The 26,210-nt window shown below is 40.2% G+C and overlaps 1 protein-coding gene across 2 annotated transcripts in view; it reads left to right on the top strand.

Moving 5' to 3' along the window:
* Positions 1 to 887: 887 nt before the first annotated feature.
* The window catches only part of MIDEAS (mitotic deacetylase associated SANT domain protein), a 77,636-nt gene continuing 52,313 nt past the window's right edge, over positions 888 to 26,210 (top strand). For both annotated transcript variants that reach the window (XM_067557880.1, XM_067557878.1), the window contains exon 1: positions 888 to 1,012. The gene's annotated coding sequence lies outside the window, so the exon portion shown is untranslated. The remainder of the gene's footprint in view (positions 1,013 to 26,210) is intronic.

Raw genomic sequence — 26,210 nt, 5'->3', positions numbered from 1 at the left:
TCTAAAGTGTTGTTTCATATATTTGAAGTTTTGTTTGTTATCAATTAATAGAGCACCAATACCCAAAGCAGTGTAGAGGGGGAGTGATGATGGAACACATTTTTTACTTCCTGACCTAAAGCAGAGAAGGGTGAGTGTGTTTGTGAGCATGCAATATTTTTTTCCCTCAATGCAGGGCAACAGAAAGAGTTATATTCCACTGCATGTGAACCATTTAGAAATTCGAGGTACATATTCCACTGCAAGAGAGAACAATTTCCTGTAAGCAAAAAGAAAGTTTCAGATGTTTGGCAAAACATCCATCATTTATTGAAATTGATTTGAAGATTTGTCAGAAATCCAGAACTCTATGGTTTCCCACTTCCTTTTGATCCTATTTGCTTTAGGAGTAGAGTGGGGGGAGGGAAGGAAACTGGGAAGTTGCATCCTCGGGTGCAAGTAGCTCCTTAACACAAATCGCTTTATAATCTTTTTCTTTCAAACAAGTTAATAGACCAATCTCAATGGGGAGACTGGGGACTGGACACGTATAGGTTATATATATAGAGAGAAAGAGATAACCTAGGAGTTTTGCAAGGTATTGACATCCACAGAGCAGCATTTAACAGCGAGGTTTTGCTTCACAAATCAGTGCAGGAGAACTGCACTTTTCTACAAACAAGTAACAACTACTAAGCTAAGCACAGAAGGTCAAATGAAGATCTGTGAGAAGGGCAGAAAGGATCACGCTATCAGAGCTGCTCAATAATCAAGGGTGGAAGTGACGAGGAAGGAGCTGCTCCCTGCTTACAACTCTAAGCTGCAGCTTCGTTCTGGAAGAGAAGCAGAAGGAGGAGTTGAATTAAAGGGACTAATCAGTGGGAGCCTCCTCTACTTACAGCACGAGGAAGTGACGCCTTTAGTGAGCCCCAGAGAGAAAGGAACAAAGTTTGTATTTGTTAATTGTTTCATCTTCGCCCCCCCCCCTTCTCGGAGTAGCAGAGCTGGGAACAGACTGCCTTTAGCTTCCAAGGTGAGCAAACAAATTCCAGTCACCACCCTCTTTTCTGCACCTTTATTTTGGTATTGATTTGTTTCCGTGGCAGTGGTCTTGTTTTGCTACAAAAAAATAAAAAAATCAGTGGGTGGGTCTGGTTATTTGGTGCAAGATGAAACGGAAAGATTTAGAGAGGGAGATTTGTTGTTAAGTTTCCGCTTATATGGCCTTGACCCTCTTCCTCCCCCGTCTCGGCATTGCCAAATGACAGGAGCAGCTGACTTCGGGGGGCCCAGGCGCAAGCATTCTGGAGTATAGCAGAAGCACAGAGACACAAGTTCCTTTCTTTATGAGGAACACAGCTTTTTTTCTTCTGTTTGAAACCAGTAAGGATCAAATTCCTTTAAAATACATTTAGAAAGAAGGCCCTGAAAAGCCATTCTGCTTTTTTTTTTTTTTTTGCCAAAGCCACATCCAGGCGCTAAATATGTTGTATTTTTGTCTACTTCTGTTAAAACTTCTATCTGATTCGTATCTGGATCTCAGTACATGATTTTTGAATGTTCCCTGTTTATAAGCCTTTGCAATGTGCAAAGTTTGGAAAAAGTGCTGGGTCTTTCAGCCTCCTGTGCATGTAGGAAGGAACTAAGTGAATTTTTTTTAAAGTACTTAATTAATGAGAAGGGAGCTTTTGATTGCAAAGATCAGAAAATCCCTTTGGGATTTAAAGAGTTTTGGATGACTTTTTAAAACTTATTACATTGTTTTTGATAATTTTGCATTCTAAGTTGTACAATTCTTTATCTGACTAACTGAAAAGGACTGATATTTTGCAGTTTACTAGTAAAAACTGACAATACACCCACACACATATGTGAATGTCTTGTATAATACATGCTCTTTATTTTATTACACTTAAATAAAGATTTATTTTTGCTTTATAAAGCCTTGCAGGGTTACAAACCTACAGGATTTTTTCCCACACTGTATTTTGTAGACTTACTTGGCATCTGTTTTAAAACAAATAGTTGAAATTTTTATAATAGGATAATAACTTGATTTAATCCAGGTTTACTGGTTTGCAGGCAATGCAAAGGTTCTCTGTATCAAAGCAGTGAGCAAACAGCAAAGGGGAAGACAGAGGAGAAATGTCCTAATGCAGAGACTGAGATTAGTTGTTCAGAGGTTGATACTGCAGTTTATACCAGCCACAGCTTTATGACTATGTGTAATTACAATGTGATTGCATAGGAAGGCATTGCTGGACCTAATGTGCGTACATAGGCTTTTGTGCAGGACTTCTGTATTGAACAAAACATAGATTGGCATTGCAAATAGTAAAATGAGAATTTAGCCCTTACTAAGCTGCTAAATTTCTTTCTGCCTTTTGACCTCAAATCATGATGATCCCTCCCTGAAATATTACCAAACACCTGAGAATTAAAGAGAGGGGAGGAAAATGAAAGTAATTTTGCATTTGCCCCATCCAAAAAGAGAGAGAGGTCTGGGAGTGTCGCACAGGAAACTGGTGCTACTACAGGAGTCCTAGATTTGATGCACTTCACAGAAAATAATGTCTGAACTTGTAAAAAATTTGGAAAGCTCACTGAATCTGCGGACTTACATTCTTACAACTCAGCAGATACTAAGCACTCAGTTTGCTAGTAGGTTGGTGAATTTTGTGTAGACTTCTGCTGTACAGTTCTAAGTATAGGCAGGGCCTTGTTTCTTGTATACTGGCTGAGAAAAAACAATTTCACTACAATAAAAAAGTGTTTGCAATTCAGCTACCCTGTTTGGTGAGGGAAAGGCAAAGGAGGTAGTTTGCATGTTCTGCCACAAGAAGTAAAATGTTCAGAAGAGGAGTGGTCATGGAGACTTGTTGATCCCAACTCTGATGATTTTATTGAGTCTGGCAATATTCAGTGTTGTTCTTAAAAACCCAGGAATCTTTTGATAATGAAGACTCTGTTTCCATTATTTTATCATCTATCTATATATATATAAATAATTCTAGCCCTCCTGAAGGCAGACAAGCTTGAAAACATGACTTGAGTACACCCTAAAAGCACAAAATCCAAGAGGCAAGTAACCCACTCCCAAATGTATTTTTTTTTTTTAAAGTTCATGATTTTAAAGATATTTCATGGCTTTTGGAGGGGCCCAAGTCATAATTTTTTTAATATTTGGATTTGGCAATATTGGCAGAGCAGTGGCTAGTCTGATCCATACAACAAACTTAGCAATTCTTTGGAGAATCAGAACTTAAGAGAACATTGATTTTTCAATAACAAATGTTAAACCTCTTTTTTCCTATAGGTAGTGCTGGCTTGTATGTAGAGCACGGAATTGGGAACTAGGAATCTGGGTTCTATTCCTGAGTGCCACTGACTTGTAGTATGACTTTAGGCAAATCTCTTTGACTAAGATTTTGAAAAGTGGCCTGTAATTTTGGGTGCTTAAGTTCATGAGTGCTCCACTTGAGACACCATAGGGCTTTTCACCGGTGCTGGGCACCCATAGCTGCCAATGATTTCATTTGGATTGTGGATACTTACCATTTATGAAAATCAGGTCCCAGGTGTCTCAAGCACTCAGAAATTGGAGCACCCAAGATCAGAGGCCATTTCTGGAAAAATTTGGCCTTAAACTCTACTTCAGTTTCTTGACTTTTAAAATGGGGATAATACTGTCCTACTTTGTGGATGCTGTGAGGCTTAATTTTTTGCTTATAAAGTGCTTTGAGATCTTCCAGGTAAAAGGAACTGCAGAAGTGAGAAGTGTTATTTCATAATAATGTCTTGGAAGCTTGGAGCTGAACTCTACCCTATCAGAAATGCATTTCTTTGATGTGTATATACACATCAGTCTATTATTGTAGTTTTTCCCCATCATTGAGCAAATAGTGCATATACAATTATACATAGTTCTCTTGAACAAAGAGCACTGAGTTTGTTTTAAACAGAAATTTACTTGAGCTTTTCAAGTGACTTATAAACCACAATATGTAGGTCAAATGGTAGGCCAACTAATATAGACAGTGTTCCTTCAGTGAACCATCAGTACATTAAAATAAAATAAGATATTTTACTCAACGCATGATTGAACTGTTATGTACTTGTGCATTTCTTTTCACTGTGCTCCTCCTATCTGACTCATTCAGTGACACCATAACCACATGTTCTGACATCAAAATTGTTTCCAGAACGAAAGACCAAAAAAAATCCTCACTGATACTTATTTCCTTGAGTGACTTGTGTTTGTAATGCAGAAAGATCACCTCTCAAATTAAATCTTTTGTTTTCTTGCAACTCATATGAAAGAAGTCTTTGCTGATGTTCCTGCAAACTCTTATACAGATAAGTAGCTTTATGCCCACAAATAATCTCATGATATTCAATTAGATGATTCATAGGCATATATTTACATGCAGAAGTGTGTGTAAGATTGGGGAGTTAGGCCCAGATCCTTCAGAGACTTAACTATATGCTTTACTTTACACACCTGAGTTGTCTGTTGGAGCCTGTGGGACTCTTCACATGCATAAAGTTAAGCATGTACATAAATCTTTGCAGAATCAGGGACTTAGATTTGAATAGATGTAAAAACAATAGGGTTTTTGAACCATCCTATTCAAATCAATATCAAGGATATAATTGTCTATTCAGATTCACTATGGATGGTTCAAGAAATCTCGAGAAAGATTATGCTTATTTTATTGGACTTTATCATGAGGATAGTGGGATGGGGAAAATATACAGCCAACACTTCCAAAATTCATTACCTGAAGTTCCTCTCTCTTTCCCCCCTCCCAGCCTCCAGGGGAAAATACTCCAAACACTTGTGTGGTTTTTAATTTTTTTTATACTAGTCAGTGCTTAATTGTGTTTGAATCACATTGATAACTTTTTTTATTTGTTCTAATAGACATTTGTTCCAAGATATCTTTTTTCACCCAGTTGATCAAATAAAAAAATGGTTAGAGTAAAATTATTTCTGGATAGGATAAACTTTTATATAATTTTTATATCTTGTTTCCTTTCATTTTCTTCACAATTTTTATCTCTTTTTTTTCTTGTTGCTACATTTATTCAGTTATAAAAAACATAAGTGTTGATTCTATTAAATTAAAATACACAACAAAATGCAAAGGACTCTTCATCTTGTCTTAATGCAAAACTTCCTGATAAAATTAAAAAAAGAAACCCAAATCACTTCAACCCTGAGTTCACCTCTCCACATAGCTGGGGAGAAAAGATATACTTTGCAACATATGCCTGGAAGGTTAACAGATTCTGGGTCTGGCAGATCAAGGGTGAGGAGTGAGTTCCAAACCAGAGGACTTCTCGTAGACTGCACATCTCCAGCACTTCGCTTCTATTTGCAGCCAGGGATCACTTCTTTAGCACCTCCACTGATCACAATTGAGGCAATGTGGCACAGGGAGATTGTCTACTGCAGAAGTTTTGCCACGTTCTGTGTCGTATTCCCTCTAGCATGACTTTAATACTCCCTGTGTCCAAACCAAGAAGTCCCTCAATTGTGCATAGGTCCCAGTATGTGTGAGACCCCTGGAGAGATGTGGTTCTTTTGCTAACCATTTAAAGCCTACGATTGAACACCAACACCTTGAATTCATGTGGAAGCTCACTGGCAGCCAGTGCATCTCCTGGAGTGCTGATGGAGTGTGTTTTCATCATGAAACTGCTTACTAAGCATTCTGCTTAGCTTCTGTTTTTGAATGGTTCTAAGCTGTAGCCCCTTCTAGAGTGCATTGCACCAATCTAATCTTGAGGTGAAAAAGATCTGGATAACTATGTAAGATCTGAGAGAAAAAGTTCTCACCAGGAGAAATGAAGAAAATGCAGCCACTAACTGGGCATCCGGGATCAGCCCAGGATCTAACAAGGCACCGAACTTGCACATTTCTATTGTAGACAGTAATCACACAGTTAGGAGAGCTGAGATCAGTTCTGCTAACTTTTCTGTCTGCTTTCCCCCAGAGTGCCAACATTCTCTGTCTTGTCTAGATTAAATTGTGACCACCTGCCCCTCTTCCAAGCCCCGAACTCACATAGACAATGATTTATTTTATTTATTCTGTACAATGGAAGCTGTACTGACACTGTGTGGAATTTGCATATCTTTGTCAGATTCCATGGTGATAAAATCAGTCATATCATTAATGATCTGGAGGATGGGGTAGATTGCACCCTCAGCAAGTTTACAAATGACACTAAGCTAGGGGGAGTGGTTGGTAGCCTGGAAGGTAGGGTTAGGATACAGAAGGACCTAAACAAACTGGAGGATTGGGCCAAAAGAAATCTGATGAGGTTCAACAAGGACAAGTGCAGAGTCCTGCACTTAGGACGGAAGAATCCCATGCACAGCTACAGACTGGGGACCGATGAGCTAGGCAGCAGTTCTGCAGAAACGGACCTGGGGGTTACAGTGGATAAGAAGCTGGATATGAGTCAGCAGTGTGCCCTGGTTGCCAAGAAGGCTAATAGCATATTGGGCTGCATTAGTAGGAGCATTGCCAGCAGATCGCGGGAAGTGATTATTCCCCTCTCTTCGGCATTGGTGAGGCTGCATTTGGAGTATTGTGTCCAGTTTTGGGCCCCCCACTACAAAAAGGATGTGGAGAAGTTGGAGAGAGTCCAGCAGAGGGCAACAAAAATGATTAGGGGACTGGAGCACAAGATTTATGAGAAGAGGCTGAGGGAACTAGGCTTGTTTAGTGTGCAGAAGAGAAGAATGAGGGGGGATTTGATAGCAGCCTTTAACTACCTGAAAGGGGATTCCAGGGAGGATGGAGCTAGGCTGTTCTCAGTGGTGACAGATGATAGAACAAGGAGGAACGGTCTCAAGTTGCAGTGGGGGAGGTCTAGGTTGGCCATTAGGAAAAAGTTTTTCACTAGGAGGGTGGTGAAGCACTGGAATGGGTTATCTAGGGAGGTGGTAGAATCTCCATCTTCGGAGGTTTTTAAGCTGCGGCTTGACAAAGCCCTGGCTGGGATGATTTAGCTGAGGTTAGTCCTACTTTGAGTAGGGGGTTGGACTAGATGACCTCCTGAGGTCCCTTCCAACTCTATGATTCTATATGTACTAATAAATGACACTGGTACCTGTTGTTTGCTTCAACAGCTAGTGTTTAACATGAAATTAGACTTGTAATTTTTTTTTTTTTTTTTTTAAGTATAAAGTTAAAATAAAGACTTGGAGAACCAGGATAAGTTTAGAACTTGTAAAATTAAGCTATTTTGAAAGACATTATATAAAAGCATGGACTAGCACTTTCTGCATTCCCCCATCTTCTATTTTTAGTTCTTTGATAATTAATTTGAATTCTTCTATTTGAATTAGTAGCAATATTGCTTAAATGTAAATATTATTAGTCATTAAAGCAGGGGGCTGGGAACTAGGACTCCTGGGTTCTATTCCTAGCTTTGTCACTGACTTGCTGTGCATTCAGTATTTAAATACAAAAAAAAGAGTGCAACATTCAGGCTTTATTCCTTCCTCTGCATATGCTGTCCTCTCTCATAAAATACTTCCTGAAAGTAGAATTCTCTAGGTTCCTTGACATTATCCTATACATAATCATACTACAGCTGCTCCTATGGGGAAGCTATCTGGCACAACATTCTTTTTGTCACATTTATTTCAAAAAGAAAAATTGAACATAAATACCATAACCCGTTTACATATTTCACATACTCCCTTACAGTCTATCTCATAACTTAATATCCACATTTTTGGACTAACTCTTCACTTGGTTGGGAACTAACCTCTGAGTTAGGCAGGGTTGTTCAAATGTTTGTTTTTGGTTTTATGCTTTTATCTTTGGACGTAGTCTTGTGTATACCTTATAGGCAGTTTGATGTTGGAGCAAGTGTGACTTGTTTCTCTGTTGGTGTGGTGTGCTGAGAATCTTTTCCAGTATCTACTAGTCACTTGCGAGTCTGTGTTCCTGATCAAGTCACAGAGGAGTGTATATTTTTCTGTCCTCCAAATCTATGTATTGTGTTCATAGTGAGTGAATGTATTTGCAGTTTCGGTGAAATACATCCCGTTGTCATTATGAATGAGGATTTATCAGTTCAACGCATGTTGCTTCCAATTGCATGATTTGTCCTGAGGAAAGAATTTGATTCTGGCAGGATCTCCTGTTGCTGTTTTGGCAGGCTTTTAGCTGCTCAGTCATAGCAGGTTTTTACCTTTGCATGTCTCTCTTCCTTTTTGTCTGTTACTCCTTCCGTCACTGCCAGGTATAGTAAGGCTAAGGCTATAGGCACCAAGGTACACATGTGTCTTGACATCAGACATTGCACTGGACTGCTATTAAGGCCTGCTGTGGGAGTGTTTTTCAATTCAAGAATAGTTTGTCATATATTTTCTTTGCTTTTTGCAGCTTCTTTAGTACAGTCTTAGCAATTTAAACTGCCAATTCAGGTTTCCCTTTTTACTGGCTATAGTATAGTGATGATGTAATATGGCTGAATTCCTATTCCCAGTTAAATTGCACAAACTTGCTGCAGGTCAACTGGGACCTGTTTTCTGAAACCATACAGAGTGTGATACCATGCCTGCTGAAATGCTTCATTGCTTTGTTTATGATGGACCCTATGCTAGTGTCTGACAGTTCATCTGGTTCCAGAAGTCTGAATAGTAGTCCACAGTCCACAGTAAGTAGTCCACAGTGTTGGTGCTGAAGAGGTCCTACTTTGCACTAAGTCAGTGGGGGATGCTGTGTATTGTTCTTTTATTTTCATGCTTTCCCTTTGCTACTTGGTGAATTATATCTGTGCCGGCTTCACTTACTCTTTGTGTTTTGAGGTGAGCTTGTTCGCTAACTCTTGGTAGAGTTGTTGTGGGATCTCTAAATTCTCATTTGAGCTTCTGCATCTTTCATCCTTACTATTTTCATTTCTAGGATATGAATTAGTTCATCTTAGATTGCCATTTCGCGCAGTCTGGCAATATACTGATCTATTGTTTCTCCATTTTTTTTTATCACTATTGTTGGAAAGATCCCTTTTTTGTATATGACCTTTTGTGGGCTGCAAATGCTTTCAGAGCGCTTCAAGAGTTTTACATGGGACTTCCTGGTCTGCTGCTGACATATCCAGATGCTGGTGGAGCATGTGATAGCCTTTGCTCATTGCAATTAATAGCTATTTTGTTTTCCTTATAATTATTTTTTGCAGTATTCTTATTTTCTAATTTCATGTACCTTCAGAACTCGCTTCTGTCACCGTGCTCAGTGTTTGAGTATAGAGACAGCAAGAGAGACAGACAAGAGAGTGCAACATTCAGGTTTTATTCCTTCCTCTGCATATATTATCCTCATCAAGCACTTCCTGAAAGTAGAATTCACGAAGTTTCTAGACATTACCAGAGCTGGGCAGAAATTAGTATTCTGTTTTGCAGAGGATTTTAATGCAAAATAAAACCAAAACATTTCTAAAATCTCTGCAAAAGGAGATGGAGCTTGAGCTGTGGGGCAGTCTAACTGGTGGGCTGTAGCAGAGCCATAGAACGTGAAAGTCTGGGCTGTCGAGCAGGGAAGCTGGCAGGAAAACATGTAGGTTTTGAACCCTGCCTGGGTTCAGTTGGAGCTTAGTCCAAGGTGTGGTTTCTATTTCAACTAACTAGCAAATTCTGACCAAAAAAAAAATGTCAGAATTGTTTCCAAACCAGCTCTAGATATAACCTCCTATACATAATTAGTCATAGCACTCTGTGCCTCTGTGTTACCTATTTCTGTATTACTGCATCTGAAGAAGAGAGCTGAAGTCTCTCGAAAGCTTATGTCTGCAAATATTAAATTTGTTAGTCTTTAAAGTGCCACAGAACTCTCGTTGTTTTTGCTGTATACAGACTAACACGGCTACCCCTCTGGACTAGTCATAACACTGTGATCTTGTATAAGTCGCACAATCTTTCTGTGCTTCAGGTTCTTCATAGGGGCGTTGTGAAACGTAACTAAGAAATTAAACATATTATTCTTAGGACTAGCACTTTCATTGTTCTTAGACTGTGAATTCCTTGAAGTAGAAACCATCCTTCTTGAGTGTTTGGCAAGTACATTGCACGTAGAGGGCGCTACCACAAATAATAACAGTGTTATGGTCCCTTTGTGTCATTGTGCAAAATGAAGCATTTTAAAATAGGCAGCAGCAGCATCCTTTAGTTTGGTCTCAGAATTAGAATGGCCTTCATTCAAAAACTTTATTTCCATAAGTCTCAAACTATGTGTGAGAATGAGGCACTTAGGAGCTGATTTTTCTTTCCCATTGCACCAGAATATAGATCCTAAAGTCTGAGGGCTGTTGTGACTCTGCTTCTGCCTTTGGTGTTGGTGTGTTCATCCATTTTTTTCAGCAGAGGCAGAATATCCTAGAAACAACGTTCTGCAGAACTACCTTGTTACCGTTTCACTGTATGTTACTTGTGATTATTGAAAAATATTCTGCAGTGACTAGGGCGCTGTTACTGCATACAAGAGTGGAAATGTGAGAATTTGATTTTTTTTGTTTATATTTTAGAAGCAATTTTTGATTTATTGAATTTGAATTTGAAATACAAAGAATTACCACTCAAAGAAATATTAAAATATAAAAACTCAGGAAGTTTTAGACTAGATCTCACTTAACGCCAGATTGTGATATCCTTCCTCATGTTCAACAATTCGTATGCCACAGTAATCCCCTTGAAGTCAGTGGCACTATTTGCAAGGTACTGCTCAGTGTGAGTAAAAGTATCACAGTTTTCATCTTAGTGGGGTAAACACCCCACATCTAATGCATAAAATACCAGAAATGCATGTCTCAAACAGCTGCAAAAATTCTATCCCAGGTTGTCACAGAATCTTATTACAGTAATTAAAAAAAACTTCTAGCCATTTAACACGCCCTATCAACTCAAAACAATGGCAAATAAATATTTTTAAATATCACTCTCTTCAACATCAATTGCTTATTCTTGTTTCTGAACAGGTGAAGATTTGGAATCTAGAAAAAGTTTAGCATCCTTATAGTTTTAAAAAGTTAAATTGAATGTTGTGGGTGATATTGGACAACTTTACAAGGTATACAGCAAGTTGCTCCAATTTACAAAAATCTCACTTGAAAGTCTCAAACATATATCTTACAAATCTGATTAGCTTACGCACATTGGGGAATGATTTGATTAACTAATTGATTTGTGTTTTATTGCATTGTAATATTACAGTTCCTAAAGCTCTTGTTTTTGTTCCACATTTAATTCATCTGGGGTTTGAAACTGCTAGACATGTGCTTTTCATCTAACCTGCAAACACCTTTCCACTTTAAAAAAAAAAAAGTTTGAAAGCAATTTTTAGAAGTATTCTGTGTTTTTATTTGTTCTGTTATACCAAGAGTTGTGGTGGATTCTCCATCAATGACCACTTTTTAATCAAGATTGGATGTTTTTCTGAAAGATCTGCTGTAGGAATTATTTTGAGGAAGTTCCTAGGCCTTCTCACAACTAGAGGCCCGTACCTTCAGTCAAGGGGGAGGAACCACTGAGCACAGTTAGCATGTTATTATGGGGGACAACAAATGAAAAAACAGGAATGGGAGCTAAAGTCATAGGGCCAAAAAAACAAGGGCTCCAGATGGGGACACTGAGCAAAGAACCCCAGACATCACCCACTGTTCCTCAAAGGAATCCAAGTGTCTAGTAACTACTATTCAGAGGAACTCTGCCTGAAGACATGATACAAAGGACTCTCTCCCACAAGGAGGCTCAAGACATCTGCAGAGATCCAGTACTGCCCCATCTGGAAGAACTCCAGGATCTTCTTTTGAAGACTGGCCAGGGTACCCTAGGGTGGTGGTGGTGGTGCTGTGTAGGATCCATTTTATAGGGCCTGATTCTGCAGTTTCTCTGTGCACAGAACTTTCATTGATTGCATTGGTAATTCTGAGTGTGAAGTGCCTGTAGAATCATTAATGATGCAATTTTTTTTTTTTTATTTTCTTTCATTTAAGTTTAGGGTGAACTAATAATACATCTGATCTCAGTAGACTTTACAAAAATAAATAGGCATTGTGATCTCAGTTTTACAGATAGCGTAAACTAAGGCACAGAGGAGTTCAAATCACATTGTTTGTGCAAGAGCCAGGAATAGAACACAGGTCTGACTCCCTATTTGTACAGTTCTTCTGTATCATTGAGGTTCTTTTATGAATAATCACTATTAATAAAGCTACTTGAGCAAGGAAACCAAATCTTCCAAGGTAGTGTGTAGTGTCTTGAAACAGGAGTTGGATGAGTTATTCAGCTTGTGTTCTGTGCATATGTATCCCAGGAGGTATAAGGTATGTGTTCCACTGACTTAGGTTTATGGTGAAATATAGTTGTTAAATTGTGGAGCTTAGAACAAACCTGAACTCAGCTATGCCTCTCTATAAAGACAGACACCGCTATTATAGTAATTTTTGTCTTGGTAATTTGGAGAGAGAAGTTAGATTTATTTAGTTTTTTTAAATTTGACATCTGGATATGCTGCTGCTTTTTCACGAGTTCATAGTTTTCTCCACAAAGCGCCTTTGTCACAAGCATGGATGGGCAGGGGTGAGACCAAAGGCACTGTCCCAAATACTTGTCAACATAAACAACTGCTGACCATATGTGTAAGGGTAGTTTATTTAAAGGGCCAGTGTACTCTAATAGTTTATATGGATAATAGAACAAAACCATAGTCACAAGACACTCCTTGCTTGGAATACATGTGTATTAATGTGCTATATATAATGTGCTTTGGGTTAAATTGGATTAGCTTTTTTGGGGGTTTTTTTGGCTTTTTTTTAAAACCAGAAATTCTCTTTTGATGGCAGGACTAAACCAATAAGCTAATCCTGTCCTGAGTAACGATATTGTTTGCTAGTACAAAATTACTATCGATATGCCTCCTTAGGACTTACACAACAGTGAGAGTCTGTTAATGTCAGATCAGGGAACTGCAAAACTAAAATAGCGAAAGATGTCATCAAGATAGATTAATAGTTAGACTCACTATTTTAATATCCCCTTGATTCAAGGTATTGGTATTCACTCTATCCATGTAGTTGGAATCCAAAATTCAAATTCTACACTGAATAGTGCCCTGACTACTTCCACATACAGCAGACTAGAAGAGTTCCAGGGGTGACAAAACAAAACCAACAAACGATACCCCCCCCCCCCCCCAAAAAAAAAAAAAAAAAAACCAAACCCAGGGAAAGCTGTGCCCCTGGTTGATTTGGTATTATTGTGCTGCAATTCCAGCTCTTCAGCAATCTTGCAGCCTTTGTTTTGGTGTCTGATTCTGAAAATAGTATATGCGGGCCATAAAACAAAGCATCAGGGTTAGTTAATTTTTGGGCCTGTCAGCCTTGAGCGTCCCTTTTCAAAACAAAGCATGACAATTGTAGATGAAAAATGAAATTGGACTAAAACCTTGTTTCAGTAGTCCCTGTCTGGGGATCTTCAGTTGTTTTTTGGTGGTAGAAGTTGTTTTGGTGGTAAGTCTCTTTAGTCTAGCTTTCTTTGGGGAAAGATGCTGCTGTTCTATGTAGCATGAGAACTGAAGAAGAAATGTATCTCTTCGTGCATTATAAAACACTTAAGTCAAAATCTCTTGTGTCTTCATTTCAAAACTTAGACTAAGGCCTTGTGTACACAGTGCAGCAATGGGCACTACAAGAGTGTGATTTCTAAAGTGCATTAACATGTTGCACCCTAATTGGTGTGTAGACCCTGCTGGTGCACACTGAAAGGTTTCTAGTACACTTTACCACAGTACTATGTTAAAGCGCAGTAAGGAACTTTTAGTGTGCATCAGCTGGATCCAGAGGGACCAATTCGTGTACTTCAGAAATCACATTTCCGTTGTGTGCACTGTAGACAAGCTCTTACGGATTCTGAACCAGTCTGGTTTTACTATTACTTCTAATGTCACATTTAAATTTAAAACAACTTATATTAAACTGAGGACTGCTCTTATGGCTTCTGGGATCTATAGGTAACTCTTCTGTTAAAACGAGATCTAGAGAAGTGATCTGCTAGCTAAAGTGACAGTCCGGCAAGTGCACTGGCAGATCAGAGCCCCTATGTGGACCAACTGCCCACATTCTCTCTGTTTTAAAGGGAGAGGCACACTTTTTTGTAATGTATTCATTACAATAGGAAGTCTAAGACATTACCACAGTAAGTAAATGGTTTTTATCTAGCTTTTCTAAGGATGTGTTCTGTAAATCTTAAACATGTACCTTTTGTTTTGGACTAAAATGTTTTCCATGTCCTCCTTTTCAGCTCAGCAGATGACTGGCAAAATGTTCTATAAGCCTTGTCTCTGGAGTACCTCATCTTAGAGGTACTGATTTGTGCAGGAATAGCTGATTGGGGCTTTCTTTTCCTCCAACTGTCCTCACTTGGTGTTGCTGTGGCTTTGTTTTCAAACATTAGTGCTATGTTTCTGAAACCATTCTGTAAGAAAGTTGTATCCTACACTGTTTTCATTGATATTTTGTCTACAGGGAGACAGTGAGCTACTTATATTGAAATTACATTTTCATATGAAAGTAGATAATGTGTATTTAGGACTTAGAGGTGTGTTTTCCTCTCTTGGCCTTCCCAAGGTGGTCAGTATAGGCCTGTAATTTTTAAATATGCCACCTATTGAATTTGATACAGAATTACACTTAAATTTACAAACAAGCTAATTAACATGAGAAAAGAGAAATAGAATTGGTACAGAAGGCAGCTGGGAGGGAGTATGGTCTAGTGGTTATAGAACATAACTGGGAACTGAATTCTGTGTTTTTATTCCCAGCTTTGTCACTTGCTTGTTTATACTATTGGCAAGTGATTTTATCCTCTCTGTGCCTCAGTGACCTAAGCTGTAAAATGGAGATAATTACCTATCTAACAGAGCTGTTATGGGGCTTCATCGCATCTTGTAAAATACTTTGAGGTTCTTGGATGGAAGATGTGAACATTAAGTGAAAATTATTTTTATAAGTTAATTTGCAGTAATAAGGAGGAGAAAAGTAATCGGCTATAGAGCTTTCACTACCAAGTCACTGATTCTAATTCAGACCAGGATGGTAGTGAAGTAGTCACTAGCTAATGGTTGTAATTCTGTGTGAATTGGTGGTCTCAATCCAGTGTTTAGTGACAAGTATCTGTTTCTACATGGCACTAATCTAATTGGTAGCAGCTAGGGCTGAGATTAGCAACCGCATCAGAAAGGTCAAGGACTGAATAAAACAAGGAGATTGATATACTCTGTCCCTCAGATGGTGATCCCTCCAGCTCCATGCTGAGGCACAATGGCTGGGGTATTTGCACAGTAGCTGCCTTTGCCATATCTACCCTGAGGATGAATAGGACATTAGCCTCCAGGATTGTCAGTTTTCATAAACGCTTAAATCACTTCAAGAAATGATTCAAGAAAACAGTTCACAGTGACTTAAATTTGTAAGACGTAAGAGGAAACCCCTCTCCACCATTTAAATAAAATTACTTTTAGTTTAGTGACAGCTACAATGGAGGCATTTAAAAATTACAATTTGCTAGGAAAATATTCCACTATGTATAAGTGTGAAATGTTTAGTTATATGTGAGTAATCATCCCTGCTGTACAATGTTGTTTGCATGGGGAGAATGTGAAAATCTATTGACATCTTTAGTTACTCAACAAGTTTATTTTTGGGAGTTAATAAATTGGCAGGACATAGTGACCCTATGCAAAGGGAAGGATTGTAATGGCATGAATGCAGGTATCTTAGCAATTGCTTTATGCTTAGCAAATGATCTGGAAGATTATACATCTCTATACATAAGGTTTTCTGTCACCTTTTCCTCCTGAGGGCAATAGAAAGACCATGGAGTATTAACTATTTATCATGTGGACAGAAATGTTCTTGTCTTTGTCTGGATACATTTAAAAAAAGAAATTATGCAAAGTCATAGTGTGGATGCTGTGCAGCCAACCAAAGTTACTTCAGAATCTTTTAACTTAATAGTCTTGTGGGTCTTGAGGTCTCTGCGTTAAATTTGGAATTAGTCTGGAAAAAACGAGCTGAGTGGCAACTTTGCATATCCATAACCACTTATGAGGGTTATATGCTTTATTGGGAACAGATATAGGCTGTATTCAGAATCAGCTGAGGGCAAGAGCTGTTGCATAGTTGTGTGGCCTACTCCAGCAAGTATAGATCACATGAATGATATGCCAAGAAATATTAGGGTAAGTGTAACTAGGCAAGGAGAGAGTTTGCTGAAAAGCACTGTCTATGTACAAAAGCACAATTGTCTTCTGCATGGTACTGATGATGATCAGACTAGAGACTGTATGCTTTGCACTCTGTGGCTGGGAAGACCCAGCGAACAGGGTGAAAAACTGACAGTAACAACTGTGGACTCTTGCAGTAAGTCTCCCCTCCCCATTATAAACTTTTCTGCACCTGGCTGACTGTTACACAAAACTATCACCACTCATCCAGTAAAGTTGGTAAGCAAGGGTAGGAGGAGGAAAGCTTATCCTTTCCAGCACGAAATCCTAGTTTGGAGAGCTGACATGAGTTAGCATTGAATAAGTTTGTTTTTTGGTTAATAGTTTACAGAAGTATCTGGGAAGTTACTTTGAAAGAAAGCTGCTTCTATTTGTGTCTCAATATTCCAAAATCTTATATGGGCAGAATTCCCCTCTCCCCGTGACAGGGCAACGTTCTGTCCCTCTGATGTCCCAGAAACTGCTCAGACTCACTTTCTTTTAGTGTTCAGGCTGTATTTTATTCTAAATGCTTCCACCCATCCCAGTACAGTGCAACATCCCAGTTTTAAATTACTGCATCTTTCATCCCTTCTTTACTAGGGCTCTCGAAGAAAAAGAGATCTCTCTTTTTAGAGAGCTGTTTCATTCTAAGCTCCACTAGCCGCCATCGCTGCCGCCTCCACCTCATCCTTGTCTTCCTCATTGTCATTGTGGCCCTTGCTCTCCCAGCCCCCTAGAATACTTCCTTTCTGACTTTTATCAGGTTAGTCATCCGAGGGCTAATTGGTTCTTTTAGTTCCTCATTCTCAACTTTTGATTAGCTAATTGTTCAGTTAACCATCACTGGGAGGAAACTAATTGAAGCTACAGTAATAAGAGTGCTGATCCACCAGTCAGGTGCCAGCACTCTTGTCTCCCCAGCCCCCCAACATCAATGGTCAATTGCACATGAAAGTCATTACTTAGAAAAATTCAGTAACTGTTTTAATTGGCTCAGTTTCCAATAGCTTCTCAAAAGTGTAAATGAAAGATTTCCTTACTTACTCTCCTCCACTATCTACATACACACTTATTGTTTATATAATTTCACAGATGTGCATGCTGTAGCTATTTTTGCCCTGTCTTATCCTAGTTTGTAGGGTTTCTTATGGCTGCAAAGGTATTGTACATAGATCTTGTCATCTCAAGTGGCTTTGGTTAGTTTGTTTGCACGGTGTGTTATTTTGGGGGTGGCTTTTTGCATAATTTTAAGAAAAAATATTTAGCAAAACTGCCCCACTGTTCAGCATTTCTTGAATTACAACTGGTATGCTGAATGATATTTCTGGAGATAAGACACTGTCAGTCAATGATTTCAGGTGTTGCTAACAGACCCTTGCTTAAAACACTCTTTGTTACCAGTGTCCTTCCCTACTTGCACAAAATGCTGTGGTCAAATGCAATGTGAAGTTGTGGGATCATTGCTTTTTCTCACTTACTAGCAGGGCAGAACACAATGAATGAATTTGGCCCCGTGTTGCTCCAGGGCTGCAAAATCCGTGGCATGTGTTCCTGGAGTTTTGTAGTTGGTTAGTAACATGTCACTGGGTTGGTTCATTTTACTACTTACCAAATGGCTACAATGTGTGGATTCTCCTTCATTGCTGGAAATGAGTACTGAAGAACTAGGATGACTAGGAGAATAGTAAATATTAATATAGATTGAGAGGTAGTTTTGGTGCTCTATGCATCAGATTTGAGCTTAACGTAGTTTACCCTGAAGGATCTTTTGGAGGATACCTTATTTAAAGAGATCCTAAAAACACAGGGTTTAATCCCTCTACCCTGAGGTCTTTAATGACCAAACAGTTTTTGGAAGAATAGGGATTTTCCTGCTTGTCACTTGCCATATTTCATATTTCACTTTTATCTAGCACATGGCGAGCTGGCTTTCTGCATAGCCTCCACATATAGTGCTGCATATAGTTGGTGTGGTACATATATAGATCAGGAAGCAGTTTGGGGTGCTTTGAGAGGAAAGATGCTATATAAATAACACAATATAAGTAATAAAATTAATATAAATAATAAATGAGTATAGTAAAATAACTTATTTGGTTACCTGAACTTATTTCATTCTGTTGTCATTTGCTTCCTAGTTCCTGGAAATAAGTAACTTGCAACTCTAAGTGTGAACTCCATGACCCCACTCTTCGATCCATCTTCTGTGAATGGGGCACACCATGGTGGGACCTTTTCGCAATAGCTACCAACCACAAGCTTCCCCCTCTTCTGCTCCATAGGCGGTCAGGCAGGGTTCTCGGGGATACGCTTCTCCTCTCCTGGACACCAGAATTACATTACACCTTCCTGTCCTACTGCTCCTTCCACAAGTGCTCTGCAAAGAGAGGCAGGATTGAGCAGCCCTCATCCTCATAGCCCCCTTTTGGCTGCACCAGTATTGATTCACCAACTTCCTTCACCTTTCAGCTTGCCCTCCAATTCGTCTCCCCCCTCTCCCGAATCTCCTCACTCAAGAACAGATCTGCCATCCCAACCCAGGCCCTCTTCACCTCACGGCCTGGTATTTGGATGGGATTAACAAGTAGACAGTGCATGCTCGACACCAGTGCATGACGTCCTCACACATAGCAGATGTCCATCTACCAAAGCATGCTGCCAAGCTGGAGACGCTTCACGGTGTGGGTGTCTCACCACCATCACCCTCTAGATACCATATTCATACCAACTGTCCTTGACTATCTGCTCCATCTTCAACTTTCAGGCCTTGCCCACTCCTCCATTCGAGTCCACCTGGTGGCTCTTAGTGCCTTCCTTCTGCCGATAGATGGTTTCTTTGCCTTGAGCCACCCAACCACCGCTCGATTCCTCGAAGGTTTATTCAAAACCTTCCTTTAAGTCTGGAAACCTACTCCCCACTTGGGACCTTAACCTCATCCTTTCAGCCCTCACTATGCCACCCTGTGAGCCCCTGGCCACTGTTCCCTCACCCACCTCTCCATGAAGGTGATCTTTTTAGCAGCCATCACCTCTGCTCAACGAGTTAGCGAACTGGCAGCTATGATGGCTGACCCACCGTGTTCCACAAGGACAAGGTCTCCCTACGACTCCCTCCCAAGTTTTTCCCTAAAATGGCCTCTGCGTTCCATCTCGATCAAGCTATTCACCTTCCAGCCTTTTACCCTAAACCACACACCTCTCTCAGGGAGTGTACATTACATTCCTGCGACATCCGTCATGCTGGCCTTTTATCTCCAATGTACACACGTTTTCCGAGCCTCATCCAGACTCTTTCTCACTATGGCGGAACACTGCTGAGGCCACGCTCTTTCCTCCCAACGTCTCTCTAAATGGATCTCCTGCTGCATCACAGAGTGTTAGTCCACTTCCTGAGTCTCTCTGCCACCTGGCATCACTGTCCACTTCACAAGAGCACAATCCACCACTTCCGCCCTCCTCACTGATATCCCATCGCAGGACATTTGTAAAGCAGTCATGTGGTCCTCCATCCACACTTTCCCTGCTCGTTACGCCATAGCCCAGTTGGTGGCAGCAGATGCAGCCGTTGGCCGAGCAGTCCTACAACTTCTCACTTCTGCTGAGCCCTGTTCCCACCTCCACATTGAATACTGCTCGCTACGCTACCCACGTATGGAATCCACATAGAGTCCAGCACACGAAGAAAAAATGGAGGTTACTTACTGTAACTGAAGGTTCTTTGAGATCTGTGGTCCCTATCTGGATCCTAATCTCACCCCCATCTCCTCTGGTAGGGGCTCTGTGCCTGTGGGTAAGAGGGAACTGGAGGGGTGTCAAGCCACGCAGCCTCATAAGAACTTGGACGGCACCACATGGCCAACACACGATGCACACATGGGTTGACAGATACTACTTCAAACCGTTCCGGCTCTGGCACCTGGCGCACGTGTGGATCCACATATAGAATCCAGATAGGGACCACACATCTCAAAGAACCTCCAGCTACTGTAAGTAACTTCCATTTACTGAATAGTAGGAAGAAGTTAACCAGTACTACTTACCAACAGAAATTAAATAGATTCTCCCATTGGTGCTGTCATCGCCACTTCCTACCTGAATCTATTTCTCTTTTGGTCATCCTGAATTATCTGCTGGATCTGAAGAAATAGGGATCATCATTTAGTTCAATTAAGGTCCATTTGGCCACAATATAAGCCTTTCCTCTGACTATGGAGGGATTTTCCATATTTGCTCATCCTCTATTGTCTATGTTTATTAAGGGTTTGGGGAATCTCTACTCCCCAGACTAGACACCCCTTCCTGACCTGGGAGCTAAACCTAATACTCAAATAGCTTATGAAACATCCATTTGAACCTATGCAGCCTGTTCTCTACTCCATTTATCTATACAGCCTTTTTAGTAGCAATCATGTTGGCCCATAGAGTTGGGGAGTTTGATGCCTTGATGGCAGATCCCTCTCCCCTTTACGATATTCTTCAAGGATAAGGTTTCTTTATGCCCACATTCTAAACTTTTACCTAAAGTTCTATTGGAGTTTATCATAACCATTTATCTACCAGTGTTTTTCTTGAAGCCACGTACTCTGCAGGAGTCCTGTTTTCATACCTTGGATATTAAAAGGGCTCTGGCCTTCTACTTGGATAGTACCAAGGAATTTCGAAGGTCACCTAGGCTGTTCATCTCCTTTGTGGAATGATACAAGGGATTCACAATGTCTGCTTAGAGACTTTCAAGATGGCTATCTGGATATATTGTCACTTGTTATGAGACCACAGGCATTCATCCTCCTCACAGGGTGAAAGCACAGTCTAACAAGACACAGGCAACATCCAGAGCATTGCTTAAGAATTTACCTATGTCTGAGATATGTAGGGCTGCTACATGGACTTCAGTACATACATTTTCAAAGCACTATACTTTAATCCATGCTGTCAGATTCGATACGGCTCTGGATACTGCAGTACTGTATTCAGTTCTGGGCTCACTTCTGAAGCTCCTTCCTCTCTCTCTGGGGAAACTGCTTGGAAGTTGCCTGAAGTATATGCACTGCTTCATTGATTTCAGAGAGGCACTGCACATGTGCAGATGTTTACCCGCACAGATCTGATTGAAGGATAGGGGGTATAGTGTATGTTTTAAAATAGAATGAAGGTATAGATTCTGTCTCCCGATATCCACAAGGAAAATTGTAGCTCAAGTTTAAGAATATTTTAGACCATAAAATCCCTTTCTTGGTCCAAAATCACCTTTGCCATAGTTAGATTCTAGCTTTAATTTCTCTATTTGAGAGGTTTTCAAACTTTTCCACAGAGAGATTCTCATGGACACCTCCCCTCCCCTTCATTATCTTGGGGACTGCCTTCTCTCCCATCCACAGTCACATAACATTCCTGTGGCAGCTACAGAAATTACTTATGTCACTGGTTTGCAATCTGTGTTTGTTGGGGCCTTTGACTCTTTGGGATGGATTAGTGGCTGGGTGCTGCAGCCCCCATCCCTCCAGATGCTGCTAGCCTTCATTTCTTCTGTTCTCTCTCTCTCTCTATTTATTTTCTTAACTTTGTTTTTGTCTATATCTCTTTCTATATCTATTTTAATAAGTTTAATATAATATTTAATAAGTTTTTCAGCTCCTCTCCTTTGATTCCATCTCTCTCCCCTCCCTGGTTCCTTCACTTACCAGAAGGCTATATGTCGCTGGGAGTGAGAGGCTTCCTCTGGTGCCACCCAAAACTGAGCTGACTGCTGCAGGAGCAAAGCAGCTTGTACTAGTAGCCTATTCGTGTGAATTGATCCTGCAGCCCACTATAGTTAGAAGCAGGAAGAGAAGGCAAGTGGGTTTCACGGATCTTTCTTGCCAACTTAACCCAAACAGAAGCATGTTTGCAGAACAGTGGATTTGGGATTCTGCAGTTTTCCCAGCTGCAATTCTAGTCACTTCTGTCTTGTGCCCCCCACACCCAGTTTGGGGCAACACTGGTTTTACATGGGAAAAAGTAATATTAAGGAAGTTTTTTTTATTTTATTTTAAACTGCCTCTAGTGAGAAGTATTATTTCCTTTCCATTGTTTACTTCTGCTCTTCACTTAGTCTCCGCCTGTCATCTGTTCAATTGTCCTCTGTGTTTCTCATCAGCTGCATATGCTTCCCAGATACTGGCTTCCCTATTCCCTTAAACATGTTGCCCAGCTTCTTGGTCCTCTTTTCCCATCTGGACATACCATCTGGCTGCCTCTTTCCGCTTTCCTGGATGGTTCCCTTTCACTGGTAGCTAGCAGCTCTGGTCCCTGAGGTTAGTTCTTGTTTCTTCCCTCTTATGAAGCAGGAGCCCTAGTAGAGGCAGCTAGGCAGGCAGGCTAGCTTTATCTCTTTATTTCCAGCTGTTTATAAAGCTCTCCAGTCTGTTGTTGGTAATGAAGAGCATGGAGGCCTTTAGAAGCAGCTGGAATCGAGGAGGAGCCAGCACCGGAACAACAGTCCCTTCTGAGGTCTGCACCAAGTACTCTGCTCTGTCATCAGTGGGTGTTTTATATCCCACTCCTAAGCAGAGAGGCATTTCAGGGAGTTAGAGCCACAGTACAGGAGTTCTTGTCTCAGGATTGGTTATTTCTCTTCCCCAGTCTTTTTTGAAGAGCCAGTTTGTGTTTTAAAAACAAACAATAATGAAATAACCAACCAAAAAAACCTCCTCCAGCCCTGGGTGGAGGCAGTTCAGGGAGAGGGCTAGTGAACTGCTTCTGGAGAATACTCCTCACTCCATTCTAAAGTAGTTACCAGTGGTATTACAGAGAGAGAAGCAAGGAGTAGGGACCATGCTGCTAGTAGTTAGAGCTAGTATTACAGTTCTTAGTGTGAGATAGATGCAAGATTTTTTTTAAATAAAATGTCTATTGCATAGAATGTAAGCAGGAGCTGAATACCAGATTCAGAACAATAGTTTTCTGTTTCATCTGAGCAAGCCAAATGTTAAATGATTGTTTTTTTTGTAATACTGTAGTGCCTGGGAGCCCATTGTGCCAGGCGCTGTACAACCACAGAACAAAAAAATGGCCCCTGACCCAAGAAGCTTACAATCTAATTATCAGAGAAGAGACAACGGATGGATTTAGAGTCTTAGATGGGGGAGTACAAGGAAACAATGAGATAATATTTGGTCAGCAACAATGGTCTCAGCACACCAGCAGCCTAACTATTGTCCAGTGTTGTAGGCATCATAGCAAAGAAGAGTTTGAAGGAGAATCATGAGGTAGCTTTGCAGATGTTTACAGGGGGCACCTCCCATGCTTGAGAGGCAGCATGGGAGAAAGAATGAAGATGCTTGTTTTGAAAATTTAACAAGTGAGCAGTGGAGGCTGGCATCATGGGCCAATGGGAAGCAAGCATTAACTCGATAGTGAATGAGGGATGATAGGGTGGGGATTGAAAGATGAAGATAAGTAGTGAAAGGTCTTGAAAGAGAAGGATGTTGTATTAATCTTAGCTGCTAGATGATGAGAGCCTGTAGAGGAGATAGAGTTTTTTAGATGTGTGAATTGATGAGAAAAGCCATATCTTCATGATGTTATGCAGAAAGAATTGGAAGGATTTAGATGTAGCCTGGATCTGATGCCCAAGAATGACTTCGGAACTGAATATGATGCACAGTTTACAGGCTATGTTACAGGCAGGATGGTGGTGTTATCCGCAGTGATTGAGAAAGGTCGTAGTGGGGAGGTCTTTGGTGGATGGTGGTAGGGAGATTAGGTGCCCTGTTTTAGCCATGTTGAGTTTGAGCTGATGGCTAGACATCCACAAGAAGATGTCAGAGGGACAGACCAAAATTTTAATTTGTACAGAAGGTACAATTGCAAATGAGTGTTAAAGGTTGTCTGCATGAAGAATGTGTGGGAGTTCAGTTTGTGTCCTTTTTTGCTTCATTATAACATATGAAAAGCTTGAAATATTTGTGTGGGGGTGGAGGGAAGGTTCCTTTATTTTCTTAGTATCAGAATTGCAAGTCTTCCTCCTTTCAAAGACTCTGACTAGAGAGCTAGTGACGTTTATGCCATTGCAAGAGTTGAGATACTGAAAGTTGAGCAACTGAGGGGGAAAATTTTTTTAGTTATTGTTTAAAATGTTTTTGTTAATAACTTTTTAACACCAGTGTTTCACAAGCATTTGAGACAAAAGATTCAGCCATCCTTTCCAATATCATTCAGTTTAATTGTGAGAATTCTTAATAAACCTTTGAAACCCCCTAAGAAAGTCCTCTAGCAACAGCAGAGAAGACTAGGCTTGATTATCTTGATGTTTCTAAGTTGAAAAAACTAATCAGAAACATCCCCTCCTATTTTGTAATAACATTATAAATAAAATAAAAGGGGGAGGGGAAAGGGTGAAGCCAAACCCTCAATTTCTTGAAAGCAGAGGGTAAGTTTCAGATAATCATTAAAGTATTAGAGAAAGTTCCCACCTCTTCTCTACTGACTAACACTTTAAACATGGCTTTGTGGATGAGGCTGTCCTGTAATATTCACAGCAAGATGGAAGCCAAAATATTACCATTAAATAAATCATTTATCCAACTTTGCTGAGAGGTTTGAATAGCATTTTTCTGCCAACAACTGCATTCAGCATGTCATTGCCGTTACTTATTGATCTTATATGTTGCAGAAAGAATTGCACTTAGTTATAGTACAGACCGTCTATATCCACAAAGCTACCTCATTCTCCACCTTCAAACCCCTCTTCAAAACTCTTCTTTGCCGTGATGCCTACAAAAAACTTGATAGCAAATAGGCTGTTGGTGTGCAGAGGCCACTGCCTATCGCCAAGGCTGTCTCATTGTTTCTTTGTACTCCCCCTCTGTCTATATCTATTTATTGTCATTTATACTTAGATTGTAAGCTCATTAGGGCAGGGACCATCTTTCTGTTCTGTATGTACAGCACTTCACACCATAATATGTATCTAGGAGGGCACTCCATGAGACGCTTTTTTTCCCCGTATGATCTATAACGTCCCAAAAAGAAAGAAAGGAAGGAAATCTTGATATTAATTAGAAGAGATGCTTAGAGGGGAAATTGTAGGTGGTAGTGTATGCACTCAGAAAATTGTTTCTGGGTAGGCTGTTCCATCCCTTGTGGAACAATTTCTGTTCTCATGATCTCTTTGGGGCACTAGAGGCACTTGCTAATAAATGCTGGACTGTTGTGATATATTGAATGTGCAAAGGGAATGGAGTAAGATGAACTGGGTCTGCAGAAACCAGGATGAACAAGGCAGTTAACCAGGTTCACAAGGCAGTTAATTAATTCTTCCTGCTAATATTCTATCCTAGAACCTTTCACTCTGCTCTCATCTGCAGCCTTTCTGCACATTGCAAAACTAGTGGAAATGAGCTGTTGTCTATGCCTGACCTCAGATTTTAAAAACTCCAAAACAAACGTGGGGTAGTGGAAACCTGTCAGATTCTTCCACCTTAGGCCCTGAACCCTGCAAGCTGCTTTAGGGAAACCCCTGAGCCTGCAAAAAAAACCCATTATGGGGCATCATGCAAGCATAGTTCAGCTGCCTGGAACATTTGGCAGGACTGGGGCCTAGGACTGTGCTTAAAGAAAAGAAAGCAGGTTGGTTTAAGCAAGGCAGTAGTTTAGGAATGGTCCATGCAGCATAGGCTCATCTGAATTTTAAAAGGATACTGTCAATTTAAAAATTACTCGTCAGAATTTCCCCCCTAATGTTCTTGCAAGTAACACATCTAAGGTTAAAGAAAACAAAGGTTGCTTTGTTTTATTTGCTGTCTTTGAAAGCGCTATTTCCTGTAGATAGTCAGTTTTTCCTGTAGTTTGGGATTTTTCATACAGCAACAGGGAAGACAAAATGTATTTTTAAAAACCGCAAAAATTGGCAGGGGGACTCAGGAACAGGTTTTGAACCTGAAACTACTTTTAATAAATTTTTTT

This window comes from Emydura macquarii, unplaced genomic scaffold, assembly GCF_026122565.2.
Source record: "Emydura macquarii macquarii isolate MOO-44397 ecotype Brisbane River unplaced genomic scaffold, CSIRO-AGI_Emac_v2 contig_1876, whole genome shotgun sequence".
Classification (NCBI taxonomy): Eukaryota; Metazoa; Chordata; order Testudines; family Chelidae; genus Emydura; species Emydura macquarii.
The sequence above is the reverse complement of the archived record's forward strand: the minus strand, read 5'-3'. Positions and strand labels throughout refer to the sequence as shown.